The following is a 21,226-nucleotide window of genomic DNA, read 5'->3' on the forward strand; positions in this document are numbered from 1 at the left end:
GACATTTATATTGCTGCTTGTCAGCAAAGCAGATTAATTCCTTCCACAGAGAATCGACTGCAATTTTGAGTTGATTTCTGGTGCTTCTCCCTCCCTGGGATGAGAACTGTGCTTAGGATAGGTGGTTGCTGGTTTTTATGTGGTATCAGTTCAGGGCTTTGTATGTTTTTACGTTGATTTGACTGATTTTTTTTTTTTTTTAAGGTTCAAGAGGAGGCACCAGCACATCCTGGAGATGCTTTAGGCTCTTTGCCCCACCTGGCAGCGCTGCCGGCTTTCCTGCACCCTGATGCCTCTGCAGTGGTGAGTCGCAGCCCACAGGGCCCCTGAGTGGGATGGAGGGGGACACTCCTGCCCCTGTCCCCGGGGGGCCCGATCCACAGCACCCCGCCTGCACTCACAGATGCGGAACATCAATTTTAAGGCTGGTAGAGCTGATGGGCCACGTGGTAGGTGTTGTCCCACCTGCAGTAAGAGCTGCCCCTCTTTATTGCTTTTTCCAGATGGTCTGCACTCCCGGGGTGGAGGTCTTGTGGTACAGGGAGCGTGTGGCTCCCGTGCTTAACACTATATTTTGTCCTCAGCATGGGGGGATTTGCAGCCTGGCCAGGCAGGATCCAAAAAGCACCGAAGGCAGCTGAGCTCTCCCCGCTTGGGCTGGCTCGGCGGTGGCCACGGGCGCGCAGCGGCACCGCAGCCCTCAGCAAACGTCTCTTTCGGGGACGGGTGCGGGGCTCGGCGGTTTCTTGCTCTTCCCATGCGGTGCCTGTTTTCCTTTCCATCACAGCTCAGAAACACAGTCCCGAGGGCGAGCGGGGAGGAGGAGTGCGGGTATCCCGACAGCCGTGCTTCACCTCCCCGTGCTCAGACCCCAACCTCGCTGCACCTGTAGCACCGAGGGGGGTAGTTCAGCTTTGCCTGGATGGCTGCACCGCAGACGAGGAGCTGCGGGGGGGGGGGGGGGGGGATGGGGGCTCTGCCACGCTCGGGGATACGGAGGAAGGCTGTTGTAGGCTGCTCTGGGGTTTATCTGCCGTGTAGGCGCGTGGCTGAGAGAAAGATGGAGCGGGGGCAGCCCCTGGGGCTTTGCCAGGGCCGCTCGCTGCGTGGAGCTTTGCTGGGTTTTACTGCAGGCTGTTGGCAAAGGACGGAGCTAGCACACTGTGGGTGCTCTAGCACTTGATGCTGAATGCTGTTTTGCACTCTCCCCAGCCCAGAGGTTGGCAAACACTGTTCGCCTTTCTGCTTCCACCTCTGACCTCCCGGCATTTCTTCCTGCCCTGCCCTGCCACCCGAGGGCCAAAGAAATGCCGCTTTATAGGTGCCAGGTACAGGCGCTGGGTTTGCCGGTGACACTGGGGATGGCAGAAATGACCCTGTTTAACTTCTCTGCAAGAAGGACTCTGGAGTCCTGAGGGAACAGGATCCCATGCTGTTTCACTGTCCCCTTCGGAGGGAGGGAGTATGCAAGGAGGTTTTTTAACAGCTCAGGTTTAGTTATCATTTCTGCCACGTGTAGGTCTGAGCCTGGGTGGTGAGGTAAGGCATCCACTCGCTGATCCCTTGAAGGAAACTGCTTGGCAAGTTAGCAGCACTGCAGGGATGGTGCAAGGGAGCTGAGGACTTGTGTGAGAGTGGTGGACAGGGCTCCACGGGCGAGGGAAGCCCATGCACCCCAAAGGTCCCATCTGCTCCATGGGGCTGCCAGCAGGGAGCACCTGGGGGAGGCTCAGCCTTCCTGAAAAGGACACTGCCTTTCCTTTGAGTCCCGGGGCTAAAAGCTATAAGCCTTGATTTTTATTTTTTTTCCCCACTCCTCTGTTCCCTTGAAACCATACAGCTCTGATTTATCATGTTGGTCGCACTGTCTTTAGTGTTGTCCATTAGTTTGAAACTACTGTCATCTTCTGCAGTGTATTAGGTACCACAACATCTCTTTCTATATTAGCCTGTCTTACCGTGTCTGAGTTGTTGGATAAATGGAGACTGAAGCAAAGCTTCTGCAGCCAGCTGTCTGGGAGGCAATTTAATTTCCCATGCTGTAGGCTGCGTTGAGCATAGAAAGCATGCTGGGGGACATGAAGAGCAAGCAGAACATTGGGAAGGAGCAGAATTTTTCCCCACCTGGCTGTCACTGGGGATTGGTGTAAGCCCTTGGCATCTCATAGAATCATTTAGGTTGGAGAAGGCCTTCAAGATCGTCAAGTCCAATTGTGAGGGTTGCTCCATGGGAGGGTCTGTAACCTGGTGGCTGCTCTCTTCCCAGGGGAAGGCAGCTCCTTTTGCTCTTAAGTACTGAGTTTTGGTGGATCCAGAAGACAGGTGGGCAGCAAGCCCCACTTTGGAGGCTGGGCTGGTCGTGGCCATGCCAGCAGCAAATCCCCGCTGGAGCTCAGCCTTGCTGTGGCCACAGGCTTCCCGAGCTGACGGCCGGAGAGGGAGGGAGCCGGGGGCTGCTAATCCCATCAGACCCATTAACGGCTCCAGAGAGTGACTCTGAAGGATCCCTCAGTGTTAGACAAAACCTTCTTAATTGAATTTCTTTTCCACTTAATTTAACCCAGCTAGAAGTAATAGGAAAGGGTCCAGGCATAGACTAATAGCCTCAATGCCCACGGCAGCACGCGTGCTTGCACAGGCGTGAGTCACAGCTTAGCATGAGGATGGGTTATCCGTGGGCCTGGGGGCACGGAGGTTTGGCTTTGCTGTTGCCTAAGAGCCCCCACGGGGCTCTGGCCCCGGTTGTTTTCCTCCAAAGGAAAAAAGCCTGGCTCCAGAGGTCTGATGTCTCTAACAGCAACTTGTCTCTGATGATGGCCACGCTGTCCCCGGGGCTGATCTGGACGCCCTCACCGCAGAGCAATCTTCCCAGGCTCTCATCCCTGCTGCAGATTGGGGTTGCAGACTGCTGTTAGGGATGCTCGGGGCCAGATAAGTAAGGCTGGAGAGCTGAAAAGCTGGCCTTTTGAGTTTCGTATTTTCAGCTTTACCTGTGTGTGCTGATGCCATAGCCTTATCTTTTGGCCTCTGTCTTGCTCAAACCATCCTGGAGATCATCCTGCTGTCTCACAGAGGGATGCTTCCTGCTCTCCCGTGGAAGGATTTGTAAGCAATGTGTTGAAACATGGAGGTAAATACAGAAATAGGAGGTACATCTCCTGGGGAGAGACGTGCCAATAAATCCACGGGAGACAGATCCACCTGGCTGGGTCGAGGAGCACTTAACTGCTGCTTGGCTTGCTTCTCTGGCAGGGTGTTTCGAAGAAAAGCCAGCCTGCAAGATTAAAGGTTTAAGTCAACGACTGCACAGATGTCTCAGACATCCGAGATGGCTCATCAGAGCTGTGGTTGTGGAGCTGCCCGGTGACAACTGGGAAGGGGTAGATCATCTTTCACCTCTCACCCGGTGCCTAATTTAGTCACGAAGGACACTTGTGTGCCTTTGGAGCCATAAATCACTCTAATGGTTAGGTTTTAATCAGAGATGGCAGGCTCGTGTGCTGAGATCATATCACACAGGCTGATGATCATCTCTTCAGTGGGAAATGAGGCATTTGTGCATGTGTATTGTGTGTGTGTACAGCATAAATGAGTCAAATGGGCTCTTGCTAAAAAATTATGCTGTTTTAATCCTGAGCCTTGTGCATCACAGTTGTTATTCTGTGAGAGATAAATGGGAACAGCAACAAGCTTGTACTTCTAACGGGGGAGTGAGTGAGTCTCGATCAAGACATCAGTGTGCAATCTGTATTCACAACAGCTTGTCTGGCTTCTCCTCCTTGGGTTTTATGTCTGCTTTTCTGTTTTAATCATTTAATTGTATTGGATTTTCTGGAAGGAGAAAGACTCCCTTTATATGAACTCCTCCTATAAGACTGAAATATGGAGTTTAATTATCTCCCCCTTATTTATTTAAATGCCAAGGGCTTGCAATCCTTAGCAGGTGCTTCTGCAAAGCTGCTCTCCTCGATGGGATGCTAAAATGAGAAGCTTCCAGGGGACATGACTCATTTGCAGTGTGAGTTACTTGTTCTGCTTCGCTGAGAGCACAAGCAATATCAGAGGAGACGCGATTACTCACGGCTGCTCTTTCAGTCAGTACCGAGCTTAGAAACTACGCAGGCAGCACCGGCGCGATCTGGAGTGTGGCTGCACGGTGAATTATTGATAAGGGAATAATAGCAACGGGAGATAATCTCGCTTGCGGAATATGGGGAGTAAATCTCTGCTGTACAGGGAGTAAGTCTCCTGGTTAGAAGAAAACTTCCCAGCCAGGGGAATAAGGCAGAAGCAGGTTTTCCTTGAACGAAGAGCGTAGAAAGAGGCCCTGGGAACTATGTGCAACATTGCAGGGAAGGGTTTGGGCTGCAAGAGAGACTGTTTTATTCACAGAGCTCATTCTTTGTCTGGGAACTTCAAGATAGTTAATGAAGAGCTGCAGGTCTTCCAGGAGAAAGAGGTCATTTAAACTTTGGAAATAAAACAAGTGTCCCCTTACCTGTCAGGGCAGGCGGAGAGGAGCGAGTGCCCGAATTGTAAGTGGGTAAATGGGGATTTACTGGACTGCTCTTGTCTGAGCCAGCGGGTCAGATGGCCCAGGGTTAGCCTGGAGGTGTGCTTCCAGGAGCAGCCACCAACCGTCCTCTAGACCTGGCCGCGTGGTGCCTTGCGTTGAGTGCTCAGCCACAGCAGATGAATGGAGAGCAGTGGGGGGTGTTTGGTGGCCCAAGCAGCACCCCCGTGCCCACGCTTTGCCTCCCAGCCCTGCCACATGAAAACGGGGAGGAGGAGGCCATCCCCTGCCCTGGGCAGCTTCTGATGGCCGGGAACTTGTGACGGGGCATCACAGCACCCAAACACCCTTTTCTGCGCTGCTGCTGGGGCTCAGCTCACCGGGGATTTAATTGAAATGTAAACTCAGCTCTTCCCAGAGGGATGGGAGAGGTGTTCACTGGCCCATTTGAGTGGCTTTTTAAGATAGAAGAAATACAGATGTCTGGGCAGCCAGAGCAGAGCTGCAATGCTGGGTGTACATCGCCGGCTGACCAGGGAGGCAGGAGGGCTGCAGTGAAAGACTGGCTTGTAATGTTTTTGCTCCCAATTTAAATAATGCAAGCACAGCTGCTGGTTTCAGTAAGTTTTTCTCCCAAAGTGGTTCACTGCACACGGCGAGGAGAGGGGAATGTCTCATTATGCCCCATGAAGGATGAGAAGCACCTCAGGATTCTGCGGCCGGAGCTGCCGCGTCTCAGATACGCCGTGGGCTGACATGGGGCTCGTGGGTGCGCAGAGCAATCTGTATGCAGAAAACACACAGGTAGGGCAAGGCTGGGCAAATACTCTTGGCAAAAGGACCATCTGTCAAAAACATATGATTTGCACCAGCCTGATGGTGTCTGGGGGACCAGTCTAGCTTTACTGGTTAGCCATCTGGTTTTCGCAGGCTGAGTTTGCACGGGAGGGGAGGGAGAGACTTTTTTTCCCCTAACCCCAGGGTTATGTTCTTCATGTTTGATATCGGAGAAGAAAACGCAGGCTGTGACTTGGGGAGGGTGCCTTCATTGCCCCATCTCCATACGGACCTCTGGCTCTCCCCACAGCAGACCACAGCCTGCCTGGTGGGTTTGCTCTGATCTCTAAGGGCAGCTGAAACCCAGCTGGAGGGGATACAGGGCTTCTCAGTGTCCCCAGCATTTTAATTTTCTCAGCCAGAGGACAGAGAGGGTTATGTCGGCTCTGCTGCTGCTGCCTCCAGCTCAGCTGCTCTGCTGGGGGGGGGGAAACTGGTTGCAAAAGTGGGGTGAGTTGGTGCCTGGGGAAAACTGAGCAAGCATGAGATGTCTGCCTCACCTTGGGGAAGGGAAGAGGTATCTGCTGCAGCGACAGGACAAGGGGTAATGGTTTTGACTAAAGGAGGGTAGATTCAGGCTAGATATAAGGAAGAAATTCTTTACTGTTGAGACACTGGAGCAGGTTGCCCAGAGAGGTGGTTGATGCCCCATCCCTTGAAGGGTTCAAGGTCAGGTTGGACAAGACTCTGAGCAACCTGGTCTAGTTGGAGATGTCCCTGACCATGGCAGGGGGGTTGGACTGGATGGCCTTTAAAGGTCCCTTCTAACCCAGATTATCCTGTGAGTCTATGAAAACAAAGTGGCATGCCTGAGATTTCACAAGGCACCTGTGACAGAGCTGGAAAGAGAACTCAGATCTAACAGGCTTCGTGCTGGGAATCATAACCAAAATATACTTCTCATTTCTTCAGGCAGTGTTTTCTGCTTGGCTCTTCTCCCAGGGTAATCAAACAGCCCTGTGCACTCCTGCCTGGTGAGCCTTTGCTCTCTCTGTCAGTGCCCGAGCTTCAGAGAGCCGGGCTAATTGCTTGCTTCATCTTGCCATTGCACTCAATAGCTGGATGGGAAGATTGCAGCCCAGCTGAAACTAGTAGAGTGGTTTTGAGGCTGGGCTGAGCCGATGCTCAGACCCCGATGACGACTGCAGCAGAGGATTGCCGCAAAACCGATGTGTTCCCAGTTTCCCAGGGCTTGCAGGCAGTCAGGATTTAAGTGAGCCGTAGAATGTCATATTTTCAATCTTGGCTGTGTGCACAGGTAAGAAATCTGGGCTTTGTGTGGATCAGATAGGTTTGCTTCCAATGTCCCTGCTGCAGACCTTCAACGTTAGGGACTGATAGGGCCCCTCCAGGCTCTGCTGCCAACCCTGTGTCTTCTCAAGTCTTTGGCTGGGTGTTGTTTGGGGCATCGTCTGTCGCTGTGCGTGGCTGGAAGGGGCACTGGGGAAGTTTCCCAGTTGCAGGGATAGTCATTTTGGGGGCTTGTGGCTTGGCTGAGCCACCGTGGAGAGCCACATCTGGACCGTATTTCTGGGAATCTATAGAGCTGAGCTCTGTGTTCTCACTCAATTACAGTGGGACACTTGTCAGCAATTTCTTGTTTTTATTTCCTGTGACTTTCCAAACTTGGTTGGTTTGGAATTTTTTTTTTTTTTTTTTTTTTTTTTTTGGAAAGGGGGGGGAAAAAACCCCAACAAAACCTCCAAAGCACATGACATGGGTCTGAAGTGCATTGGAAATGGACTTTTTTCTGGGTAAGAATGACTACGCTTCTGCTATAGTGGTGTGTGTGCAGGGAGAACAGGCTTCCTAGAGAGGTAGTCAGTGCTCCAAGCCTGTCAGTGTTTGGGGCATTTAGACGATGCCCATAATAATTTGCTTTAACTTTTAGTCAGCCCTGAAGTGATCGGGCAGTTGGACTAGATAATTGTGGTGATCCCCTTCCAACTGAAACGATTTTTCTTCTATTCTTCTCTGAACTGCTGTGGGTAAGAGATGCTCAGTGACCCGTTTGTGGGGCACAGCCCAGGAGCACCTTCAGACTTTTCAGGGCAAAAGTGGCCACAGAGTGATGCAGAATCTGCTCCCTGATACCTTGGTCCCTGCCCATGATTTCCATCACCCTCCTGGTATGGGCACTGGAGATGGGACATTCCTTTATCCAGACCCGTGCAACATAAAACGAAGGTCCTCTTCCAGTAATCTCTGCCTAAAATGGCATAATTAATTCTGATACATTGAGATGGGAACTTTAAATTGATTTAATGGCAGGAATAAAGGAAGAATACTCATAGGTTGCCAACATCTGCAGTTTTCACTGCCCTAATATACAAAGGAGCTTTTAAATAATTAGATTTGTCACTAACACCGCCAATGTTAGCATGTACATTTAAAACAGACCAGTGTTGAATTGCTTATTTTTTTCATTTATTGAACCAAAGTGATCACATGGAGTTTTCCTTGTTTTGGAAAGAAATTATTGAGCTGACTGTGCTTGTAATCTTCTGTCTCATCTCATAAGGTTTCATTTCATCACCTTCTCAAAAAAAAAAAGAGACCTGCTCATAGTGTGTAGCATTAACAGACCTCATAAATGTCTCAGAGTAATGACTGTCAGTGTCAGGCCTTAATTTCCCTCCAAATTTGACACCTCTTGATGCCCTCTGTTGGGATGACCACTGTGGAGTCACTGAATCTGGACTTTGCATTAACTTTATCATTAACTAACACATTAACTTTGTGCATGGGTGTTGGATCAGACCCCATTTATCGGTGCAGGATCATGGTTGCTTGGCTCCAACAGACCCTTCTGGCCTGAAAAGCCTTGGCAGCAGGTGGGCAGAGCGGGCAGCTTTCAGCCCTCCTCCCGCGCCGGTGCTCGGCTCCGATGCCGTCGGTCCTTCACTGGAAAGCTCTTGCCTGGTCGGTGGTGTCAGCCAAAACATGGATATGCCCTGATTTCTAGGGCTTTTTCTAAGCATTTGGCAGAAACATGCCCCCTGCTGAAATCTCTCAGGTATCTTTTTCTGTATCTGCACGGGGATGAGCATCTTCAGTGCAGACCTGGCTTGGTGATCCTGTTTCTCAGGAAGACTGGCAGGAGACCAAGCTACCCAAAATGTTTCTCAGCCCCTCTGAGCAGGTACCAGGAGCATTTTCCTTCCTTGCTGGCAAGAGAAGTCTAGTCTGCTGCTGTAACAAGATCATTTGGGCATTTTCCTTCAGGTGATGCTACTCAAGGCCATTTTAGGCTGGTCAAAGCAAGAGTCTGTGTCCTGCCAGCTGGTGGGAGCTAATGGGCACTGCTGTGCTGCTGTGATGGAGACAGCTCCTGTTCTCCCTTTCTTCTTGGCATAGCTGTAAATCAGCACGTGCTAACCTCATTCTCAAATTTTTGTCTTCCTTGGAGCACCATCACCAACAGAGCTGGCTTTTTGTTCAAGGCTAACCATGTCATGCATCTGATAAAAAGCCCCTGTTAGGTGAGCATCTTCTCTCTGGCAGTAAGGGATGCAGCAAACCACTGTGAGACCCCCGCATGTTCACAGCCTGGCCATCAACAAGTCAGTGGTATCCAGGTCTCCTGGTCTGGAGAAGCTGCACCAGGGACCTCATGCTTAAAGGCTAAAGTAGAGCTATCTTTTGTGAACCTGTCTTTTCCCTTTTTGAATTTATGAACTTTTTTGGTCTTGACACTATCCTGTCCAGCAAATTCCACAATTTAGTGATGGGTCTGTCCTCCAGCTGGTTTTAAACCGGATGCCTGATAAGTCTTCCAGCTGCCTCTTAGTTCTTGCTTTGTGAGAAATCCCAAATCACCTTCTCCGCACCTCTGGTGTCCCCTCACTGGTCTCTGAGTGTGCCAGTCCTGGTCTTTACAGTGTCCCCTTGCCTGTACACCTCCGTGCCTTGGCCATTTCCAAACCACATGTGGACTGTTTCACTGTGAGCCCCGCTCCCAAGTTGTGGAGAGACATCTGCCAAAGAAAATCAAGGCCCTCCTGCAATATTTATCACACAGGAGGGTTCTGCATCTGTTACCTCCTCTGGAGCTCCCCAGGACCAGCGTTCAGCTGCTTTTCCAGGTCACCTGGTGCTCTGCTGAGCTTCATGGCTGCCCAAGCAGAGGGTGACACCAGCACCTCTGAGAGCTGCTCTGCATCCTGGACTGCCCCGTGGTACAATGTGGTGCACTAGGGTAGCACAAAAAAAAGTGTCGATGGGGCTAGACTTCTCTACTGTAATATTTTTTTTTTTATTTTGTTCATCTGCCTTACAAAAATCCCCACCCAAAACACTCACAAATTTTGGGGTTTGGAGCCTCCCTTGTTGTCTCTTCTTTCCTGTTTGTGGATTCTGCACAGGACCAGCTTTTCACTGCTCATATGGCTCTGGGGAGCATCAGCTGTGGGAATCACTGCCAGTATTTGGATGAAAACCAGCCTCAGATCTCTCACTGGTGGATCTATTTGTCATTTCCCTCACACTTGTGGTAGTTGATACTACTTCTCACCTCATTAGAGCTCTTGCCTTGCACTTTATCTCCCAGGTTAATTTGTCCTCTGTTATCTGCTCTCTCCTATCCCTTGCCACGCAATTTCTTCAAGGCTGAGGAGGAAGTGCCTGACAGGAATCCTTTACCATCTGGGTAACATGTCTGAGCCCAGCTCTTCAAGAGTAAACCCCAAAAAGTCAGATGGAACTTCTGGAGCCTTGTTTCATCGGAAAGGTTTTCTGGCTTGCAAGTGCTGCTGTTTCTGACCCCCCCCCCAAAATCCACCCAAATGCTCCAGCATCCCATGGGATTGCTCGATGGGGCTGGAGTTTGATCTCAGAGAAGGTGTCCTGCCCTTGTGCATCCCCCTCCAGCTTTGCAGCATCCCACGGGACTCCTGCATCCACCATAGGGATGAATGGGATGTCCCGTGGGAATGGCCAAGGCCCCGTGGTTGGCGGGTGCTCACCACTTTGCATCTGATTTGTTGAGCACCCAGGGGTGTGTTTAGTCTTGGTGCTGACTGGCCACGTCTCGGGTTTTGCCCTCTCCCCTTTGCCAGTCCGAGATGTTTCATTCAGTCTTGGGGCTGCTCTGAATTGCAAACCCTGCTCTGAGTCCCGATCCTGGCTTGTGTGTCACTGTATGACATATGTATGACGTATGTATGACGTATGTATGTATGTATCATGGCCCCAGGGACGAGGGGTTTAAATACAGCCCAGGAGAAGAGTCATGGCATGGGGAGAGGAGAGTGGAGAATGTGTCTGAGAGTGTAACGCCCTACTTTTAGCTGGTAGACCATGGCCGTGATTTGAGCTATATCTCATGCATCTCCCTCTGAAGCTGGATTCAATTAAGACAGCATTTTGCTTAAAAATGCAATGCCAAGCAGGGGTCTCCAGGGAGGGAGGCACGGTCTGGTGGGGTAACATCCATTCTGCTGCATCCAGGGCAGCTACTGCAGGCTCCTCGCCCACAAGTTTGGCATTGTCAGGCTTTTGGGGCAATTTTCAAAGTCTGAGGATAATTAGCTAGGAGGGACTTCTACCAGCCCTGAGGAAATTGTCTTGGAACTGGTGGCTAAATGGAGAGGAAGAGGAGGAGGGGCTGTCCTTTCCATGCAGCCCAAGACACAATATCCCTCCATTCCCAGTTTTGGAGTGATGTGCACAATGCATGGGGGATGCTCTCCAGCTCAGAGGCTGGCCATCACACGAGCACAGCTCCGTGTCACCTCCAGGAGAGTGGAGGTGTGGGAGGAAAGAGGTTTGGCCCTATAAATTTTCTTCCTCCGTAGGCAGTGTCATCTTGGGGCTGGTGGGTAGCAGCAGCCAGAGAGCTGGGCCGTAAATCACTGCTGCCTGGTGTTTTTAGGCTGTGGCCCCTGTTTTGGATCTGTCAGCAATGAGTCACAGTGGCTCCAGGTGACAACACGCCGGTTGTTTACCATGTGCATTTCCAGGATTTATAAATGCCAGGGTCAGAGGTTGAGTAAAGAGCTGAACAGAGACTGGCTGCTCTGCTAACTGGGGAGGCTGCAGCTCTGGGAGGGGTTCCTGGGCTTGATGGGGGGGACATGGTGTGCCTCTGCAGGGGGGCTGGGCATGGCTTTGCTAGGAGAGCTTTGCTTCAAAGGAACCAAGTGAGATGGAGATGTGCCTTTGAAAAAAAGAGGGGGAGAAAAGGGCAATCCAGTCCCTGGAGTGATCCTGAAAATAACTGATATTTTTCTTCTTTTTCTCCAGTTCTCTTTGTCTCCTTGTACTCCCAGACGAGTGGGATGGGAAGGTCCCATGGCCTTGGGCAGTCTTTGCTTTGAGAAAGATGAGCACAGGGAGGGGAGATCCTACTGCAGACTCCTGGGGGATTCATTCAGCCATTCTCTCTGCTGTAAAATGGGCACAACAGGATAGTTTGGGCTTCCTGGTGTTTTGTGAGGATAAATTCTTTACACACAATGAAGTTTTCAGTGACGTCAAGTAATATTTGTTGGTGCAGACAACAGGCTGAGGAGCATCTCCGCTGGTGCTGGATCAAGTCCTGCATGGGGTCGTGGGGGGTGGCTGGTGTCCTTCTGAGCCAGAAGACCTTGCCTGGGGACCCACAGCTCTTCTGACATGCCCCATCTCCTCTCCAAGGCTTGAGATATGTCAGGCAGGAATGCGGAGGGGATTGGGAAAGACGTTTCCCTGCAGGACAGGAGGGTTTTTGGCATGGACTGGCAGGCTGTGCAGAGCTGGGGGCGAGGAGGAGGCAGACAGACATCCCCCCCACCACCACCATCCAGCCCACTCTTTCTCCAGGAGCAGCTCAGATGTTTCAAGCCCCTGCCCAGGAGGTGTGGGGCTGGGCGCCGCTTGCCCCACCAGACCCTGGCTTATCTGCAGGAAGAACCGCGGCTCATTTTAAGCCCTTGTTGATGGCCATCTCATTTACCTGTAAAGCCCAGGGAGGAAAGCAGGGCCAAGGCAGTCTGGAAACAAGACACAGCAAGTCTCATAGCAGAGTCCCCGAAATCCTCTGACCCGTATCAGGGTGAGAATCGTGGAGGACAGCAGAGCAGAGCTGCTTCAGGTCAGGAGCGGCAAGAACCCCTCACGAGTGCTGAGATGCTCCGCAGGAGCGGAGATAGAACTGGGCTGGGAAGAGAAGACACAGAAAGATGGGGACGTGGGGGATTCCAATGCCATTGCTTGAAAAATCCCAAGGGAGGTAGAGCTGAAATCTCATTTGAGGTTCTTCTTCATGCCCTTTTTCCACCCCCCCCACTTTTTTTTTTTTTTTTTTCCCCCGATTTTAATTGATATTTATCCGCAGCACCACATTCTGCTCTTGTTTCTTGTTTGTGCCTCTGTTTTCAAAGCCCTAAGAGCACAAGACAAGCCTCCGGGCCTTAGAGTGGCAGAGCCAGGCTGGTGGGGCGGGAGATGGCCCAGCCTGGGGTCAGACCTCGGGCTCGTCCTCGGCCGGGGGAGCTCTCACAGCCCGGCGCGAGGCAGCGGCAAGGGGGCTGTGTTTGTGTGTGACAGTGCCAGGGTGCTGTGTGCCCTCTCTGAAGTTATTAATAAAAATCACAAATGCATCAAGGTCAATCCCTGTGCCAGCTTGCCTCATCAATACTTCAGTGCTGTCTCCTCACCAGTTTCTTTGAAGGGATTATTTCAATATGCACATAGCTCTTCAGCCGTGTGTAATGAGGGGTCAGGCCGGATCCCGCACGCTTTTTGTCTGCAAATAACGTGTCTGCAGCCGTGATTCTCCCTCCCTTCCTCCTTGTGGGTCTGGCAGAAGATTTCTCTGTAGCTTCCCAGCTCCTGGACACCCGTGGTGCTTCCCGACCTCACACTGTGTCAGCTGCTGTGACTGGAGAAGAGTCGTGCACTGAGGACAACAATTCTTTCCCGGGGCCGTGGGGCCAGTGAAGACCCCAGGCCGTGTCCCCCCATAAGCACATGCCCGTTTCCTAGTGGGTGCAATGCTCTTGGAGAAGGTGAGGATGAACCTTTCTGCTTCAGCCCAAGCCAAGTGTCGGATTTGGCTCAGCTTGGGCTGACAGTGGGCATTTGATTGGGTTGATCTCTTTGGAAACCTCTGCTGAGAAGGTCCCTCTTCCTCCCTCCACTCCCACGGGGGATGTGCCCATCCCACTGCTGAACTGGAGCTTGCCCAGAGCCACCAGCTTACCTCATGCCATCCCCACAGGACACTGGCCACAGGGCAAGCAGAGCCCTGCTCCCAGCACCAGAGGTTTTTGAGATGGAGCCCCATGGCAGCAAGGCTGCTGGGGGAGCTGGAGTTGCTGGTGGTGTGCTGCACACCAGCCGAACCGGCTGTAAGCTCAAGGAGGACCTGGGAGGTGGCCATGGGCCACAGCAAGCGGCTGTTTTCTTTCCTTCCATTACAAGCTGGAGGGCTGGGGCTTGGTTTTGTTTATTTTTCTCATCCTTGTTTGAAAACTCACTTTGCTGCTCTGCTGAATGTTTACCTGGCCTGGTGGAAGGTGTCCCTGCCCACGGCAGGGGGGTTGGAACTAAATGGGCTTTAAGGTCCCTTCCAACCCAATCCATTCAACGATTCAGTCTACGATTCTATGACGTTTGAAAGACAGATTTCCACTTTCGAAGCAACTGCTTGTCTCAAGAAGTAGACTCAGTGGCTCAGGAGGAGGACGAGGGAACCCCATGTGATTTTTTTTTTTTTTATTTTATTTCCCCTTGTAGACATCCTCTTCAGCCATATCTGCTCATCACAGAGGGGCTAGAGCAGCCTGGCTGCAGGAAATCGCCGTGGCACCATAATTCTGTGGAAATGGTGATGATTTGGGAAAAGTCTCACTGAGAACTGACCACAGGTACTCCATGGCACAATGGGGAAGCGTGACCCGGCCTCGGCAGACGCGATGCAGCAAGCGTTGGTGCATGGGAGTTGCGAGGAGCTGAGATCAAAGCCGCAGCCATGCCAAGCTTTCCTGGCCAGACATCGTTTTCGATAAAGGAACTGGGCAATCATTGCTCCACAGCTCCACGGAGTATATGCGAATCATTATTAAATGTGAAGCCTGAGAAGGTGTGAGGGAGAATTCACTCTGAGTGGCTCAGCCCCAGCACCAAGGACATTACACCTTGATGTGCAAGAGAGCTTGGATGGTTCATCCCACCTGAAAAAAGGCATCACAGACAGAAGAGATGTTGCTGCTCCAGGGTGTTCATCATTTTTGGGTAAGACTATCTTTGAGGAGATGGTTGCTCTCCCAGTGTGGAAAATAGGGTGTGATAAATCACGTAAGTCCATCCTCGTGTCCTCAGCTGCTGTCCCATTATTTCCAGCTCCCTGGGGATGCCGTGGAAGGGGCTGACAGGAGCTGGTAACAACCCTCTGTAGTGGTGACAGCAAACCACGGCCACCACAGCCCCAGCCCTTAGCCAGGTTCTGCACCGACGCAACGCACAAACCCCATCGTGAGAGTGTCAGTGGTAATCCCTCCCTGCTTTTTATTTTTCTCCAAAAAGAACTACAATAGTAAAGTCAATAAATAAGCCAAAATATCCTCGAGGAACTGTTATACAGGCTGGAGTAGGGCACATGCTCCAGCTTTCCCTCCCGGCTGCAGCCTTCACCTTGACCAGACTCTCTAAGGGTGCACAAGCCACCAGTGGAGAATTAATTTGGCAAATTACGAAGCATTTTGGTTGCTCTGAGCAAATTATGGTTCATCAAGCAAAAATTTCCAGAAACTCCTTTCCCACAGCGCTTCTGCAGGGCTGGCTGGCATGTAGCTGGGCCATGAGCAAGAGCTGAAGGGGTATCTAAAGCACGTTTTGGGGGTTACCCTCTCGTTGAGGATGGTTTTGGGGTCAGGCCTCCCGATGGGCTTATTCGAGCATGGACCCAGGGGCTCTTGTGGCCCCACGGGATGAGCCCCCGTGGAGGAGATGTCCTCCGTGGGGTGGGTCTGCAGGCGTGTGCAAGGCAGAGGACTAAACCCCGCTCCGGCGCCGTGGGGCCGGGGGATGTTGGCTCCGGGGTGGAGCGGCTGCCGGGACAGGCGAGGTGCAGGAGGGCAGGGACAGGCAGAGCTGGCTGAGCCGCTTCCCACGCGTGCAGGCAGAGCCGCCCTCGGCAGCGGTGAGGGGCCACGGGGGGTTCCCCTCATCCTTCTTCCTCCATATTCGGCCCCCGTCGGTGTGAGCAGGGTATGGGGGGGGGGTTGGCTGCTGAACCCTGCCCTTGGTTTGAGTTTATCTGGGGATCGGGGGGATGCTCCCGGAGCTCAGGTGTGCTGCCTGCACAGGCAAACCCCTCCCGCCCCACCGCGACACCCCCGGGCTTGGGCAGTGCTGGGGTATTTCCCTCCCTGCGCGTCCAGGTTTTGTGCACCACGGCTGGGTGGGGGGCTCGGAGACACCCCCTCCCTGGCTGGTAGAGGAGGATGATGCTTGGTGGGTGTTTGCAGCTCCCCTCCAGCCCTTCTGGCACCACCTCCTGCTCCCTTCTCCCTTCCTCCCTCTCCTTCCTCCTCGCTCTCCTGCCCGATTTAAGGATAAAAGAGAGCCCACAGGCAGCCCTGTCCCCTGCTACCCACCCTCCCAAAGTCTCGGAGTCCTTCTTCCCTCTACTTTTGAGCAGTGCATGGTCCCTGCTCCAAAGGAGTTGAGGGGGTCCCGGGGCAAAGGGTGGTGGCACCGCCACATCGGGTGACATCTGTCAGGAGGATGCTGGAGGCAATGGATTCATGGCCCTCAGGGTTGATCCAGAGACGGTGGCACGGTGGGCTCTGCTCCAGCTCTGCTCGCCTTCAGTCCCCAGCGTGGAGCTGCAGGGAAGGTGGCTGATGTCAGGCAATCACAGCTAACACGGTTCTTCCCAGTAACCCAGCCTCTCTTCCTCCACGTGGACAAGGTTAGCTCGTTTTCTTCCTGAAGACAAAAAAAAAAAAAAAAAAAAAAAAAAAAAAAAAAAAAAAGGCAAAGCAAACACCTCAGCCTTTGTTCGGGGAGACAAGGACTGCAGCCCGCTCAGATGGAATTTATTTTGTGCTCAGTAATTCAATCCATTCGGGCTCAGGATGTGGCCAGGAGAGTTGAGCCAAAAAATGCAAGTTTAAAGCAACTAAATTTTATGCTGTGTATACAGTTAAGTTTGGGTTTGGCTGAGACGAGCAGTTTCCATGGTTTTTGCAATTTCTGTTGTAGCAACGAAGCTCCTTATGCAATGGAAGGGCTGGGAAGCGTGTGGTCCTCCGGCGAGCCGCGGACGAAGAGGGACGGGGGGAACTGGGGCAGCCCGGATGGGGGACAGGGCTTATCCCAAGGTGATTAACACTGACCTGACTCTGTGACCCTTGCTGGGGACAGCACGCTCGGCATGGGTGAGTACATCCCGGTGGTCTGGCCTGGAGAGGGTTAGGTGGTTTCCTCCAAGTCCATTCCCCCAACTCCAAACACCTCCAGTGCCGTGCAGAGCTGCTGCCAGTGCCAGGATGCGGCTGCTGAGCCGCGCTTTTCCTCGCTGAGGTGTCCCTCTCCCTGACATTAACATTTTTCAACGTCACTTTAAGGCGAAGGCTTGGAAAAGCTGAGTAATGCCGAGCTGTAGCCCAGCAGCTGGGCTGCAGATGTGCGGAGAAGCCCACGCCAGCCTGCAGCATCACTGCGTGTCCTCGTCCCCTCCGGCCTCATCTGCCCTCCGCACACGGGGGACGCATCCTTGAACAGGGCTCACCCCTAATTTTGCACCTCTGTGCCCCTCCATGGGGGCTGTAGAGCTGCTTTGCAGTCTAGTCTGTGATAAAAAGCATGAGATCAAAACCAGGCAAACCCCCGGTGCTCTCAGAAATAACACGCATTTTTTTTCCCCTTGACCAGGGAATTATTATTTCAGCTTGCCAGCTTGCTTGCATCAGCCGTGCTCATTCCTCTGGTCATGCTTTCAGCAGCAAGAGCTTCGTGTGCTGCCTGGTGGGTGCGAGACGCGCCCCACCGCCTGGAAGAGCATCAGGGCTTGGGCAAAACAAACCTCTGTAGGGAGGTTTTCCTTGTTCAATGGCATCAAGCGGCCCTTTTTGCTCAGGGATCATTCCCACAAAACCACTGGTTTTGCAAGAAGCTAATCCCAGCAGCCCAACCAAACCCAAGGCACAGCCAGTGCCTTGGCCGTGATTTATCCCAAATCCAGTGGTGGATTCCTCTCCAGTGATGCCCTGTGCCTTGTTTGTTACTGTAATCAGGGCCAGTTTACCAAAAAATTATCAGTTCATCAGGCTAGCCACTTCTGTAATGTGCCTGCCAGCAACCCACAGGCTTGGAAGCAGCTCTCCAAACACTTGCTTCTCTTACCTTTTGCATTTTTGACTGCCCTGCTGAAGCGAATCCTCCCGGCCTGCCCCGTCCCACTGCCAAAGCTTCACAGGAGCCATTCAGTGATGGACACTTCATCTTAGGTGTCCAGCCCAAGGGCTTCCTGATGGGGCTTCTGTGAATTTAGCAACCCAGTGGATTTCTGCCCCATTAATTTCTCCACTATCCTCTTGAACCCGTGTAACCACTGGGATCCCCAGCGTCCTGTGGTGGGGAGCTCAGGAAGGCCAATAGGTGCTGTTTGGGCACCCACCTTCTTTCGGGTGCTGTGAACAGGGCTCCCGTTGGCATCATCTGATGCCTGCCTGACCCTGTGTCGGCAGAGATGGGGCACAGTCCCTTCTTCCTGAGGCCACCGAGATTTCACAGCCTGCTGTTGCCTTATCTTGCAGCCTCAAGGCACCTCGGGCGAACAGAGGGCTCCTTCAGAAATCCCCATCCTTGCCCTGCTCTCCTCACCTCCCCTGCACTGTGCCACCCCGACCTGCCTGTTTCCCAACTTCTCTTCCTAGTGTAACCCCAGCTTGGGGGTCCTGCTCCCTCCCTGCTCCGTGTCCATCCCGACACCCGGCACTTGCTGGTGGGGTAGCTCCTCCAGGAAAGATGAGATCTGCAGCTTTGCTTGGCCTCAGGGGGCTCGCACCGTGTGTCGCAAGCCGTTGGCATCGCTTTGGAAGCTGCTGTTGGCCATATGTCACAAAATATTAGGATGCTGGCGCATTGTTTCAGCATCTGGCAAAACTTGTCCTGCCTCACCCCCTCAGTACCAGCTTGCTGAGTCCCTTTGCTGCTCCCCAACCGCTGCTGGTCCCCGCACCTTGACCCCAAGAGCGTTTTGCATCCCGTTTTTTGCCCGCAGGTTGGAGTGAGGGGATTGTGCCCTGGGACTCATCTGTGTCCCCGCCCCATGCCTGCCTCCTCCTCTTCCTCCTCGTTGCTTCCAGCAGAGGTTTGAGATGAACATCTTCTTCAGAGGTGCTTGGGTGTCCTGGTCTTGCAAGCGGCCAGTGTGTGCCTGGAAGACCTGCATCCATCCAGCATCGCTTCGAGGGTGCTTGTGTCTTACCAGTGAGGTGCACGACACTGTGGAGGTGACATCTGAGGTGTGCAGGGACCTGCTCGAGACCACCACCATGTTCAGGACACCATCTCCATGCATGCCCACCTATGAGTGTGGCAGGGCTGTAGACCCACAGAGCTGCTGAATAACAGATTTCCACAGGCTGGCCCATAGACTGTTAACACATTAATTAAAAGAAGAAAAGGGACTCGGTCCCATTAAGCTCACCATCTGTTTTAATTATCCACTAAAGCTCACAGAAAGCTCTGTACACACTATAATTGCATAATTAAAATGAACTGTTGGGAGATAGATGGCACAGAGATGACTGGGGAGAGAAAAGCAGTCCTTGCTCCTATTCTGCTGTCACGAGCATCGTAATTAAGAGGGAGCAGCAAAGCAACACCTTTTTGGGCTGAGCTTGTCATTGCAGAGTCCCTGTTGACTTCTGATAGCTTTCTGAGGCCAACTGTGTAGTTTCCAGCCTGAGCAGAAGCGACAGCCATCGTTAAACCCCACTTTGCTGATAACTGTGATGAAAGCCCCCCGTGCGGGTCCGAGACGGTCAAACGTTTCTGTGCATCGCGAGCAAACTCTGCCAACCCCGAGTTGCCAGCCCAACTCACCGCCTGGATGCATCTCACCCTGTTGCAGATAAAACCGACTGTGTCGGAGCTCCTCGCCTGTCTTGTGCCCGTGGGTGGGGGGAGCCCAGCGGAGCCAAGGGAGTTTATTTGGCAGCTCCCAAAATCAGGTCGCCAGTTCATTCAAAAGGAGCATGTCCAAAGCCTGGCTGGTTGCTCTTGGACATAAAGCAGGCTGACTTGTTCTCATGGCAGAGGTTTTCAAATCCAAATATTAGTCTTAAAAAGAAAGAAAGGGAAAAAAAAAAAAAAAAAAAAGTATAACAAACTTCCTGTGAATAGCAGTGGGAATTCTTCACATTTTCTGTTTGTTTGGGTTTTTTTTGTTTGTGAAGGGGTTTTTATGCTTGTATTATTGAGCTGATATTCTCATATCATCTTGCACCTTGTTTTTCCCAGATCACTGCTCTTTCACATTCCCTGCAAACCTGAACTCTGGGTTAATACTTTTCTTTGCCATTAAACTTCTGATCTGCACTGAGAAAACGCGATGAAGTCATTGCAAATCCTGAAAACTGGAAAAAGTCGCTCTTGTTTGAAGCTCTCCTGGGGTTAGCCTCTGACAAGATCCAAAACACAAGTGTTCGTGGACAAAATATGTCTCTTGCAATCTGCCCACACTGGATCAGGCTAGTAACGAGTTCATGACAAGCAACGTACTGGAACGTAATTAGAGGAGAACTCCATAGCCAGCCAGAACCTTCCAACATTTTAAATGTCAGCTCAGAAACACATTAATTGTTTGGAAGGATCTTCCGGAGCCAAGGTAAACTTTGGGGAATTGGGGTGATCTGCCAGCACGCCTTCAGAGCAACGAGGTCCTGGTACCAGCTCGCTGCAGTGACTCCTCCTTGGCACGGCCGTGATGGATGATTTCTGTCACATCCCATCTCCCATGGGCCGGTATTTTATTATAATTTTCCTGGCAGAAAACAATGGTTTCGTCAAGACTGAGGTGTTTTGCAGGAACATGGCTGACCCTACTCACAAGGAGATGCTTTGACTTTTCCTTTAGAGACAAACTTTCCTCTCCATGACAAGATGGGTTATCTTTTTTTATCAGAGCTGGAATCAAAGATCCAGATCTGTCTCAGTGTCCAGTCCCTCTTTAGAAATCTGTTTCCAGGGAAATTTCAAAATGTTTTTGAAACAAGTTTGCAAACGTGGAGCACATGCCTAGCAATCCTGGCATGTAGCAGCTCCGAACATCCTACAGCTGAGCATCCAAGGGATGGAGAAAATCCCTCCACCTGCAATGGTTAATTCATGCAAACAATGCTGAATTAAACACGTTCCTACTAGAGGCTGACCCAAGCAAATGCTCTCTTGCAAGTGATGCTTTTCCCTCTGTCTTCTTCTCTTCTGGAGTTTTCTTCCAGACAAAAAGCTGGTGCTTGTTCCTCAGCTCTGGAGATAACCCTGGGGAAGGGAAGGGAGGAAGTGGGGAAGCCCTCAGTTGTTTGGGGTCCTGAGCCTGAATTTTGGTGGGGCAGGTGGCTGAAGGGGCTGGGTGGATGTAGGTGACCCAAGCGGAGATTTGAAGCCCCAGCTGGGATCTACACAAGCACACAGTCGAGCTGATGCTTTGTGAGCCAGCCCCGAGGCTGCTGCCTGCAGACACCCATTTCTGTTCCCACTTCCCTGGCCTGGGATGGGAATCTGGGATTTAATGCCTGGAGTCAGAAATAAAGTCCAAGCAGGTGCCGTTGCCAGCCAGCACGACCGATTCAGCCCGGCTGTGATCCTGAAGGCAAGAGCATCCTTTAAAATCCCCAGCGGGGAACACGCGGGAGAACCAAAGACGGCAGCTTGCCACCC

At 52.1% G+C, this 21,226-nt stretch overlaps 1 long non-coding RNA gene across 1 annotated transcript; it reads left to right on the forward strand.

Moving 5' to 3' along the window:
- The first annotated feature begins 16,485 nt into the window (after positions 1 to 16,485).
- On the forward strand, positions 16,486 to 20,722 carry LOC116962168. Its single transcript, XR_004407405.2, has 2 exons — positions 16,486 to 16,716; positions 18,564 to 20,722. It is a non-coding gene; the product is annotated as an uncharacterized LOC116962168 (long non-coding RNA).
- Positions 20,723 to 21,226: the final 504 nt, after the last annotated feature.

The sequence above is a fragment of the Tyto alba genome, unplaced genomic scaffold (assembly GCF_018691265.1).
Source record: "Tyto alba isolate M040663 unplaced genomic scaffold, T.alba_DEE_v4.0 Super-Scaffold_29, whole genome shotgun sequence".
NCBI classification, from domain to species: domain Eukaryota; kingdom Metazoa; phylum Chordata; class Aves; order Strigiformes; family Tytonidae; genus Tyto; species Tyto alba.